The sequence below is a fragment of the Vanacampus margaritifer genome, chromosome 5, assembly GCF_051991255.1.
Source record: "Vanacampus margaritifer isolate UIUO_Vmar chromosome 5, RoL_Vmar_1.0, whole genome shotgun sequence".
Taxonomy (NCBI): domain Eukaryota; kingdom Metazoa; phylum Chordata; class Actinopteri; order Syngnathiformes; family Syngnathidae; genus Vanacampus; species Vanacampus margaritifer.
Window position 1 is genome coordinate 21,664,578 of NC_135436.1, and position 9,620 is coordinate 21,674,197.

A 9,620-nucleotide genomic window follows, 5' to 3' on the forward strand; every position below is an offset into this window, starting at 1 on the left:
CTGCCTTATTTATCTTTGCAGTTTGGACCACCCCACACACATAAACAGACAAGGAAAATGCCGCCTCCTAACGGTAGGTCACACAAAAGCGACTGATTGAAACATGTCACACTTGCCAGCAGCTGACACAATTTAAGCTTGAAACTCTGAAGCTAAAAATAAGCTTTATTGTTTTTTTCCCCCATGGTATAAAGGATGATTTCACCGGTTCGTATCATTTAAACCCTGTGAATTAATTGCCTAATTCATAACATTCTAAGTCGTGGACTTTATAGGCTGAGAAGTTGATGGAGATACTATCTCACTGGTGTTTATTCAATGTCCTGCCCCAGGTGCCGAAGTTGACCCCGATGCAGACTTTGTTTATGGTAAGTGAGGACCATTTGGGAACAACCGCTCAAATGTGACATGTGTAATGTTTACGTATTTTTTGAGTATTGAGAGCCACTAGCTATGTTTGTTTTTGTCAGAATTATGCAAAAATGTCGATTCCCCAAATACAGGAACAGTATATTTATTATAAGTTCCCTGACCCATTAAGAGCCAAACTTTAGTTTTATTAATTCCGTCTTTATTCCTGTTTATTCCCTGAGAATTTCATGGAAAATCCCTGCAATATTGTAACCCTTGCAGTGACATTGTACTCCTTGCACTTGCAGACTACCACACACTGCGTGTCGCCGGCCTGACCGTTGCCGGAGTCATTGTGCTCCTTTCAATCATTTTGCTGACAGGTAAATCAACGCTTTTATCGAAACCTCCTCCTGTTTCATCCCACATTTTTAAAAACATACATTTTTAGGTTCATTGAGCACAAGTGCTTATATTAAAATTATGGGATGAATATAAACAGTATGCTTATCAGCACCCTTAAAGTTCATAACATGCTGAGGTGATTAATGCTGCTAGATGTACTACTTTAATGTTTATTATTATTATTATTTTTCTTCTTACAGGCAAAAAGTTCCGCCACTGTCTAACCAAGAAAAATGAGCGGTAGGTTGTAGTCTATGAGGCAACATTCCACAGAAACAGCATTTGATAATATAGAGACAAAAAGGGATTGTTAGCTAACTCTTTGACTGCCAAAAACGTTAAATAACGTTTAGTAAAATCCTACGGATGAGTGCCAAAGACGTCAAAAGACGTTTTTTTTCAAAACAGGTGAAACTAACCATTTTCTATTGTTGATTACTGAAAAACGGAATAAGGTAGAAACAAACTTTTTTTTCTGATGAAAGATGAGAGTCCAATCTTTCATTTGGTAGTATGTGTGTTTCCATAGTCCAAACACAACATTTTCTGTGGACCTTGAAAGATCAGTCAAAATGCTTAAATCGGCTGGCACCCACGGCATCCCTTTTCTGAAAACGTCTGGTAGTCAAAGAGCTAATTTTTCATTCAATAAGATGCAAACATTTGCATGCTGAAATCAAATAAAATATCATTTCATAGAATAACACATTCTCACTTTTGTATAGTGTTGACAACGTGGAAGACACAACAATGTTGAACGAAGTGTAAAAGGAGACGCTATGTGCCGCTGAGATGCTGATGAGAGAGAGTGCCAAGATTATCATTTTTTTCTTTCTTTTTAAAAAATAAAATATGTGTGTAACCTTGATGTGATTGCTTCTTAAATGTTTGTGAACACGACCAAGCATAAACAAAACCCATAGGTGGCCAAAAAATAGGTACGTGCATATATTTGTTTTCATTTCATTACATACAGTAGGCCAGGGGTGCTCAAGTCTGGTCCTCAAAAGCCCCTATCCAGCCTTTTTTCCATGTTTCCCTCCTGCAGCACAGCTGAATTTAATGATCAGCTAATCAACAAGCTTTGTAGAAGCCTGATAACGATCCTGATCATGAATCAGGTGTGTTAGTGGAGAGAAACATGGAGAACAGGCTGGATAGGGGCTTTCGAGAACCGAACTTGAGCACCCCTGCAGTAGGCCTATAGTGAGGGTTTCAAAATGGGTTTTCTCGCCTTGGCTCGGGTTTCAAATGTGAGTTTCTAGTTAGGATTTGTAGTTAGTTTCAAATAATGGTTTCAAGCCAGTGTTAAGGTTTCAAACTCGAGTTTCAAGGCCACTTTTGGGGTTTTTGCCATGAAACAAAACATTGCTTGACACATGTAATGCATGAAATACAAATTTCTTAGTAAGAAATAAAAAATATTTTATTAACTGTTAGCACATCTTCCTCAAAGTTCTGAGAGAGGTTTGTTTGTTCAATTCCGATCGCCGACCTCCCTGTGTGAAGAAAACAAAACAAAACAAAACAATTGGAATAGCCACGTCCATGTATATGTAGTAACAATATTGAACACAAGAGGGCGCCGTAAGACCAGCGTAGAAACGAAGTGGCTTCAGGTTCTTCTCTGCTGTGGAACACAACAGGTAGGTCTACATTAAAGTTGATCTTAGAAAAGACGTCCATGCTGTTGATTCCGTTTTACATTCATGACTAAATTGTGTGAATGCAAGCTTCTTTTATGTTGATGTCACCTGACGTCTCTTTCCGATTCCCCATTGGGACGAATTGACCTAAGTAGGCGGGGAAAACATTGAAAACAGGAAACGGATATTGTGTTTTTATTTTATTTTACTTTATTTTTTTAAAGCGGATATTGTATTCATGTAGTGACCAATGGCAGAGCTTGCTACTTGTTTTAAACATTTTAAGCGGGTAATTAAATTTGTAAACAACTGAACGGACGCGGACTCGCTATCAAACGAGATGGTTTGTGAAAGTTATTCCCCTACGTCACTAACGCTGCATGTGAAGACATCTACTCACCACTTTACGATACAGCTCCGTTTTGTCACAGGTAATCATTTAATTAATATTTTAACATACTGTAAGTAACCACAATAATATATAGTAAAGTGCAGTTTATTGGGTTGCACTGTTCCACAGATGATATATTTGCAATCATGTTCATTTAGATTGCTGGTTACAAAACTTGTCTTAAATAAGATGCTAATTGATTGCAGGAGGTCCTCGGTGTGTGACAGAGTTGTATTCATTCAACATAAGCCGAAGTGTATGCCAAACTAAAGAAAAACAAACAATGACAAATGTCAGCCATGTTGCCCCTAAAATGACTGGATGTGAAGAGTTAACATCTTGCCTTTCCATTTTACCAGTTGGTTCCCTGAGGCTTCATCAGATGATCAGCTGCTTTCCATAAGGGCTTCAGTTTGAGGTAAGCATGAGAAGCCATTTAGCCGTGATAACATCACTCCGCAAACACAGAAACACAAGCACGCACACACTCCACCGGACAGGTGTGAGAGCGCTGAATGCTTCGTCTTCCCAGAGCCATTTAGACTGGCAGCCGTGCTGACAGCAAAGACAAACAGCATCAAAGTGAGTGAGGGAAACAAACAACTGGTTGAAGGATGTGACATGGCATTTCTAAGGCAGCCAAAGACCAAAACTACTCTTCTTCTTTTTTGTTGTTGTTGCCCTTGACAGTTGTGACGTGTGCTTATGATGAGAAAGTACAATTTTCTTCTGTTTGATGAGCAGTATATTTCTGTTTTGTATTATGCCAGTGTTTCTCTAACTTTTTATCACAAATATCACCTAAATTATTTTAATTTAATTTTTTATTTTTTTCTCATTATTGTAACCAAATGGCAGCTTAAAGCAAAAACATGTCAGGAAAAGCTTGCTTGAACAGCTGAATTGTATTTGTGGTTATGTTTACAGTTGTGCAACCACATTGTTTGTTGTTTAGCTTTTGTCTTTCTAAAATATATATTTTTAAAGATAGACATGTAAAGGTTACAGGTCACAACAAACATGGCATTTAAACAAGGGTGTGGAGACATTTTTACATCCACTCTACGCTACGAGTTCCGCTTTTGAATTCAACTACTAAAACAAATCCACTTTTACAAGACATTCTAATGTATTGCGATCCACTTGTGTACTGGCATTTCGCCAATAAGTAGAGCATCTTTAACTAGTGTTTATATTATATTCCATGACATGTCCGTGTGGCCATTTTGGTTACTATTGGTGTTAATGTAGTTTTGCTGATGTCAACAAAAATCATGAAAAAAAAATCGAAATTATGATTACGAAATTAAGGACTATGGTGGAATAGCTGTTTGCTGATAAGTGGAATCATTGGGGATTGATCCGGTTTGATATCCAATATAATGCATACACATAATATATAGTTCAGTACAAAAAAATGTTTCTATTTGATTGATAAATTAGTTGCCATCTTTGTTTTAGCTTTACAACTATACCTCAACTTTGTCGTCGTGTGTGCTTGTGTGTGTTTGTGTACGGTGGAGGTCAGCCGGTAAGGCATGTCAAAGCGTGGGAAAGCGATAAGATCAGAGAAGTGCAGCTGAGTATAGCAGCTTTGCCCTCAGCCAAGAGCCACAACGTCTTCCCTTCACACCTGCCTTTTCGCCCTCTCGCTCTCTCTCTCTTTCGCTCCTACTCTCCCTCGGCCTCTCTTGCTCTTTTTTTTTTTGCCACGTTAACAGACCGGAGCGATGTTGATGTCAGTTTCAAAACTGACAATTGTTTACGGCTGCCCACGCGGATGACAGTTGAATGTGAACATAAAATTACTCAGGTTCAAATGTCGTTATTATGAGAATTGCTTTTAACTCATTCACTGCCATTGACGACTATAGACGTCAAAAATTCATTTGAACTATTTCTGTTAGTTTTTTTTTCCACTTTTGCTAACAAGAGTATGAAAACCTAGATTTTTTTTGTACATTCAGAACAGATATAAAATTTGTGATTAATCGTTAGTTAACTAGTGAAGTCAAGTGATTAATTACAATTAAAAAATGTTAATCGCCTGACGCCCCTAATTAATTTTTAAAAATTAAAAATAAGGGGAGTCAGACAATTAAAATTTGTATTCGTAATTAATTGCATGACTTCAATAGTTGACTCACGATTAATCACAAATGTTATACCTGTTATAAATGTACAATAAATATTTTTTTCTAGGTTTTCATAACAAATTAAATGAAAAAAAAAGAAGTAAAACTAATAGAAAAAGTTCACATGAATTTTTTACATCTATAGTGGCAGTGAATGAGTTAATTAAAAAAAAATGAAAGAAACATTTTGGGGGATAATTGCAACATGCTTATTTATTTATTTACATGCATAAATACTTAAATAAAACATTAATTTCTAACTTTTGATTTCTTAAACTGTTTATTAGTGTAATATTATTTTGTGAATGTATATTCATTAACGCAAAAAAGTTGGCTCAAATGAATAACCCATAAAACAACTCAAATATTTGGATTATTCATTTAAATAGGTAAATTAATAAAGAAAAAAATGGGTTAATTTCATTCAAGTGGTCTTTTTGACCCATGATTGGGTTATTTTTAATGGACTAATTATTTTTGGGTCAGTTCGGTCAAGCCAAAAAGTTGGGTCAAATTAATAACCCATCAAACAACTAATTTTTAGGGGGTTGTTTTGGACTATCCATTTAAATTAACAATCAAAAAAGGTTGGACCAAATTGATCCAAATGGCGGTCGGTCCCTTTTTGACCCATAATTGTTTTTTGTGTGTTTTCTTTTTTTAATTAATTTTTTATGGATTCATTATTTTGGGTCATTTGGGTCTAAGATCAAATTTTTGTGGGGGGTATTAACTTTTTCAAAAAATGATGGGTCAAATGAATAATCACTCAACAACCCATTTTTTTTTTTGGGGGGGGGGGGTATTCATTTGAATAGTTCAATTAATAACCCAAAAAGTGGCCAACAAAGACAAAAAAAGTAGTCAAAAAACTGAAAAAAATGTGTGTGTGTGTGTGTGTGTATATATGAGTAATAATTTCCTTGCATTCACATCCCACATCCTGCGCAAGCTCTATTTCCTATGATTGAGTCTTAAATATGCAGCTTTGTCAGTTAGTGTGCCGTTTTGCTTGAAAGTGTATGAGAAAGTGTGTTTGTGTGTCACAGAGGGGCGAGAGCATGTGGGTTAGTCCCACACAGCAACGCCTCCGCGCTGGCAGCCATCTTGGAAGCGATGGTATTGCCCTGGCATGTTGTTTTTGTGTGCGCGCGTGTGTGGGCGTTCTCTGTCTCCGATTCATGTCGTTCCCCGTCTACATTTTTTTTCTTTCCCAGAATTTCTTCCGCTCTCAGAAAAACACAAGTGAGGATGTTTTGCCACCCCTATTTATTTATTTTTTGACCCCTTCCCCTCGTTATACACCCCCAGCTCATTTAAATGAATTAACACGCCTTCCCGCGTGGATGAAGAACCCTCTTTTCTGCCGTACACGCTCACGCGCACTTGCTTCAAGCGTCGCTGCTCGCCGCCCGTTAATGCGCTGCAGCAACGTGTGCGCCGTTCATATTTGCTTAATGTGGAGCCTCATTCAAAGGCGGTGCCAGCCAGGTTTGGCCAAAAGAGGCTTTTTGCAGCTCACGGGTTTCCTCTCGCCGCTAACGCTAGCTAAGTGGATTTCCCGCATGGCACGTTGACTCATTTTAAAGCGTTACATGGCCGTCATACACTCGTTGCCAATCATGTGACCTTGAAAGGAGTCACGCGGCGACTTTCTTCCCAATTCGGACCTTGTGGAGGTGTTGGTATGCAGCGTGTGTGTTAATGGCGGCTACATTAGCACTAATATGATCATAGCGTGTTGTTGGGGCCTGAGGGGAAGCACTGATTGTCTGAGCATCAACATCCACATTAACTTGTCTCATCACGCTCATGATTTAGCCACCTTGCATCCCTATCTCTAGGCAACCAGCGATGCCGCCACTGATGGATATGAGTCACTTTTTTTTTTTGTGGGGGGGAAGGGGGGGCGTAATCCCATTCTTGGCCCCAACACTCCTCAGTGGCACTTACGAGAGCTGCTTGCCTTTTCCCAGGCCTTATGTCAGGCCGTATGATGATCACTGTCTGACAGAGAGTATACAACCTGCTTGGTGCTGTCAGGCCCGCTCACATCAGCCCTTTGACCAGCGCGCTGCCTCTTGCAGCCCTGGCCGCGCGAGTCCTTCCTTCCTGCAGGGTGCAGTTGAAGGTGTTGTCAATGAGAGAGCGCATGATACTCTTGACACACTATGTTGCCTTCGGATTTGTATACAAGTGTGTTCACCTCGCTCACCTCAAATTGGAGGCTTCTCTTCTTTTTTCTTTTTTTTTTAAAGGGAGAGCAATTTTCTTCAGTGGCCTGGAGAAGGATTTTTTCTTAGCGTTATTTCAAACAGTTTGATTCAGTTGTCCTAATAAAAATATATTTACAATACCATCTTTATTTGACTATTTAAACAATTTTACCACCTTAGCTGTTCATAATGGGAACTCCTGCAAGCCTGTGGCCAATAGTTTTCCGACAGGATTCGGGTTTGAATTTCCCGCCTTCTGTTTGCGGATGTGAAGTCGTGTGTATGTGAAGAAGGGAAAATGCAGTTTCATTTTTCGGCCACAGGTGGCAGTAGCGATTTATTTGACTATTTAAACAATTTTTAATTAGTAGATTACCACCTTAGCTGTTCATAATGGGAACTCCTGCAAGCCTGTGGTCAATAGTTTTCCGACAGGATTTGGGTTTGAATTTCCCGCCCTCTGTTTGCGGATGTGACGTCATGTGTATGTGAAGAAGGGAACATGCAGTTTCAGTTTTGGCCACAGGTGGCAGTAGCGATTCGGAATGCAATTTTCTGCGTTCAGTAGCTTTAAATAAGTAAGGGGGCGATATATTACTTTTTTTGTTTTTCATTGCAATCATTATGGTGTGATTGTCAAGAAAGATGCGGATTGCCTTAGGCATGCTGCCGTATCATATTGATACAAAGAGGAATTGGGTCAGAAATTAAAAAGAGTGTGTTGCTATCTAAGAGGGTCTTCTTGGCATTCATTGACTGCACTTGGGTATTTGGGCAACTCATGTGCTTTAATTTGAATAATGAATGCCAAGTCAAGACTTTCACAAGGTTTAGCCAAGCAGTTCAGAGTCTTAAAATTGACGAACTTAATTCGGATTCGATTCAAGTCATGTGACTCAAGTCCCCCACCTCTGCTGATTCAATCGATTGTGTGGAATATTGTAATCGCGATTATTAATCACTCTCATTTTGATGACAAGTGACTCTTTTGGAGGTACAAGGTTTTGGCCTGATGCCAGCGAAATGATGAATACTTAAATACTTAATACTGAAAAAAAGTCTAATTTAAAATTTAGCAAGGCTAATCGTATAAATAATCTATTATCTTGTTTATTGTCACTTGGCCTGAACCTGGCAAATGATGCTGAGCCCAGTCACTCGCTTGTTATTTAGCATAATGAAGAATTAAACTTGTGGTGGACTGACTTTTGGTTGAGAAAGGGCTTGATAATATGGAGGACCAAAACTGCCAAAATAATAAATAAATGAATAAATACTGTTATTTATTTATTTATTTATTTATATGGGTATATATATATTTTATTTATTTATTTATTTATTTATTTATTTAATTTCCATTCATATTTATTTTTTGAGTTTAATTTTTGAATTAGTTTTTTTATATTCATTTTCACTTTTACTTATTTATGTATTTATTTATTCATTCATTTATTATTTTTAATTTTGGCAGTTTTGGTTCTCCATCTGATATCACTGGCGTTGGGACAAAACCTTGTACCACCAAAATTTCCACTTTTCATGACCAACCATTGACAAATTTCATGAAATTTGCCAAATTGTGACTTTTGAGGTTTTGGCCCGACGCTAGCCAGCAATATGCAGCTGAGCCCACATTTTAAATGTACAGCAAACATCACCGAGTTTCAGTTCATTTAATCTTGGCTGTCAAGATCGATTAATTGTGCAACCGTAGCAGAGACTGCGGTAACAAGTGAAGATTAAAATAGAGTGCACTACAAGGCTGCAACCAGCAGAGGTGCTGTCAATGAAATTACTCACCTAGTATTACATTTTGAAGAACCGCAGCAGTCCACGAAGTTGCCCATTGTGGTGCAGTTGCGGGTCTGTTGGACAGTGATGGTGCGTGAGTGTATGTGCGCGAGCCTGTGTGTGTGTGTTCCACCTGTTACATAATAAAGAGTGGAGGCAGCGTGTGTTGCTTTTCCTGCCACACTAGAGCGGCTCTTCAGTGGGAGTGAGAGAAGCCACAGCTCACCTCAGCTCACTTCTACGAGCAGGATTTTTTTTATTTATTTTTATTTTTTAGGTGCGTTTGTGTCAGTGCGCGTTTGTGTGTGTCGTCGGTTTGTACATCTCAAACATCACATTTCACCTCGTAGATGAAGAGAAAGTGATCAGGGAGGCTACACAAGAAGTTATTTTCTGTGTCGCTTGAAAAGCCTTTCATTTCAAATGAATATGCAAGACAAAACATAACTTCACAAACCATTTTCTAAGGTAATCTTTTATTGTCATACAAATGTTAAAGTGACAAAAACCATTAAACAGTAGGACTTGACTTTGAAGGCGAATGACAAGTTTTTGTTTTACTTTAAAATGTAAAAACAAAAGATCAATGAGTGTACGTTACATAACTTCTGGTGGATCTACTTCCTCTCTTCTCAGAAGTTCTCACTTTGTTGAGGTTGTCTTCTTTTGGAATAAATGTCGCTAA

At 38.3% G+C, this 9,620-nt stretch overlaps 1 long non-coding RNA gene across 1 annotated transcript; it reads left to right on the plus strand.

Annotated features, from left to right (window-relative positions):
- Positions 1-2,659: 2,659 nt before the first annotated feature.
- Positions 2,660-3,683, plus strand: LOC144052385 (uncharacterized). The gene is made up of 3 exons (XR_013294214.1): positions 2,660-2,833; positions 3,153-3,211; positions 3,326-3,683. It is a non-coding gene; the product is annotated as an uncharacterized LOC144052385 (long non-coding RNA).
- Positions 3,684-9,620: the final 5,937 nt, after the last annotated feature.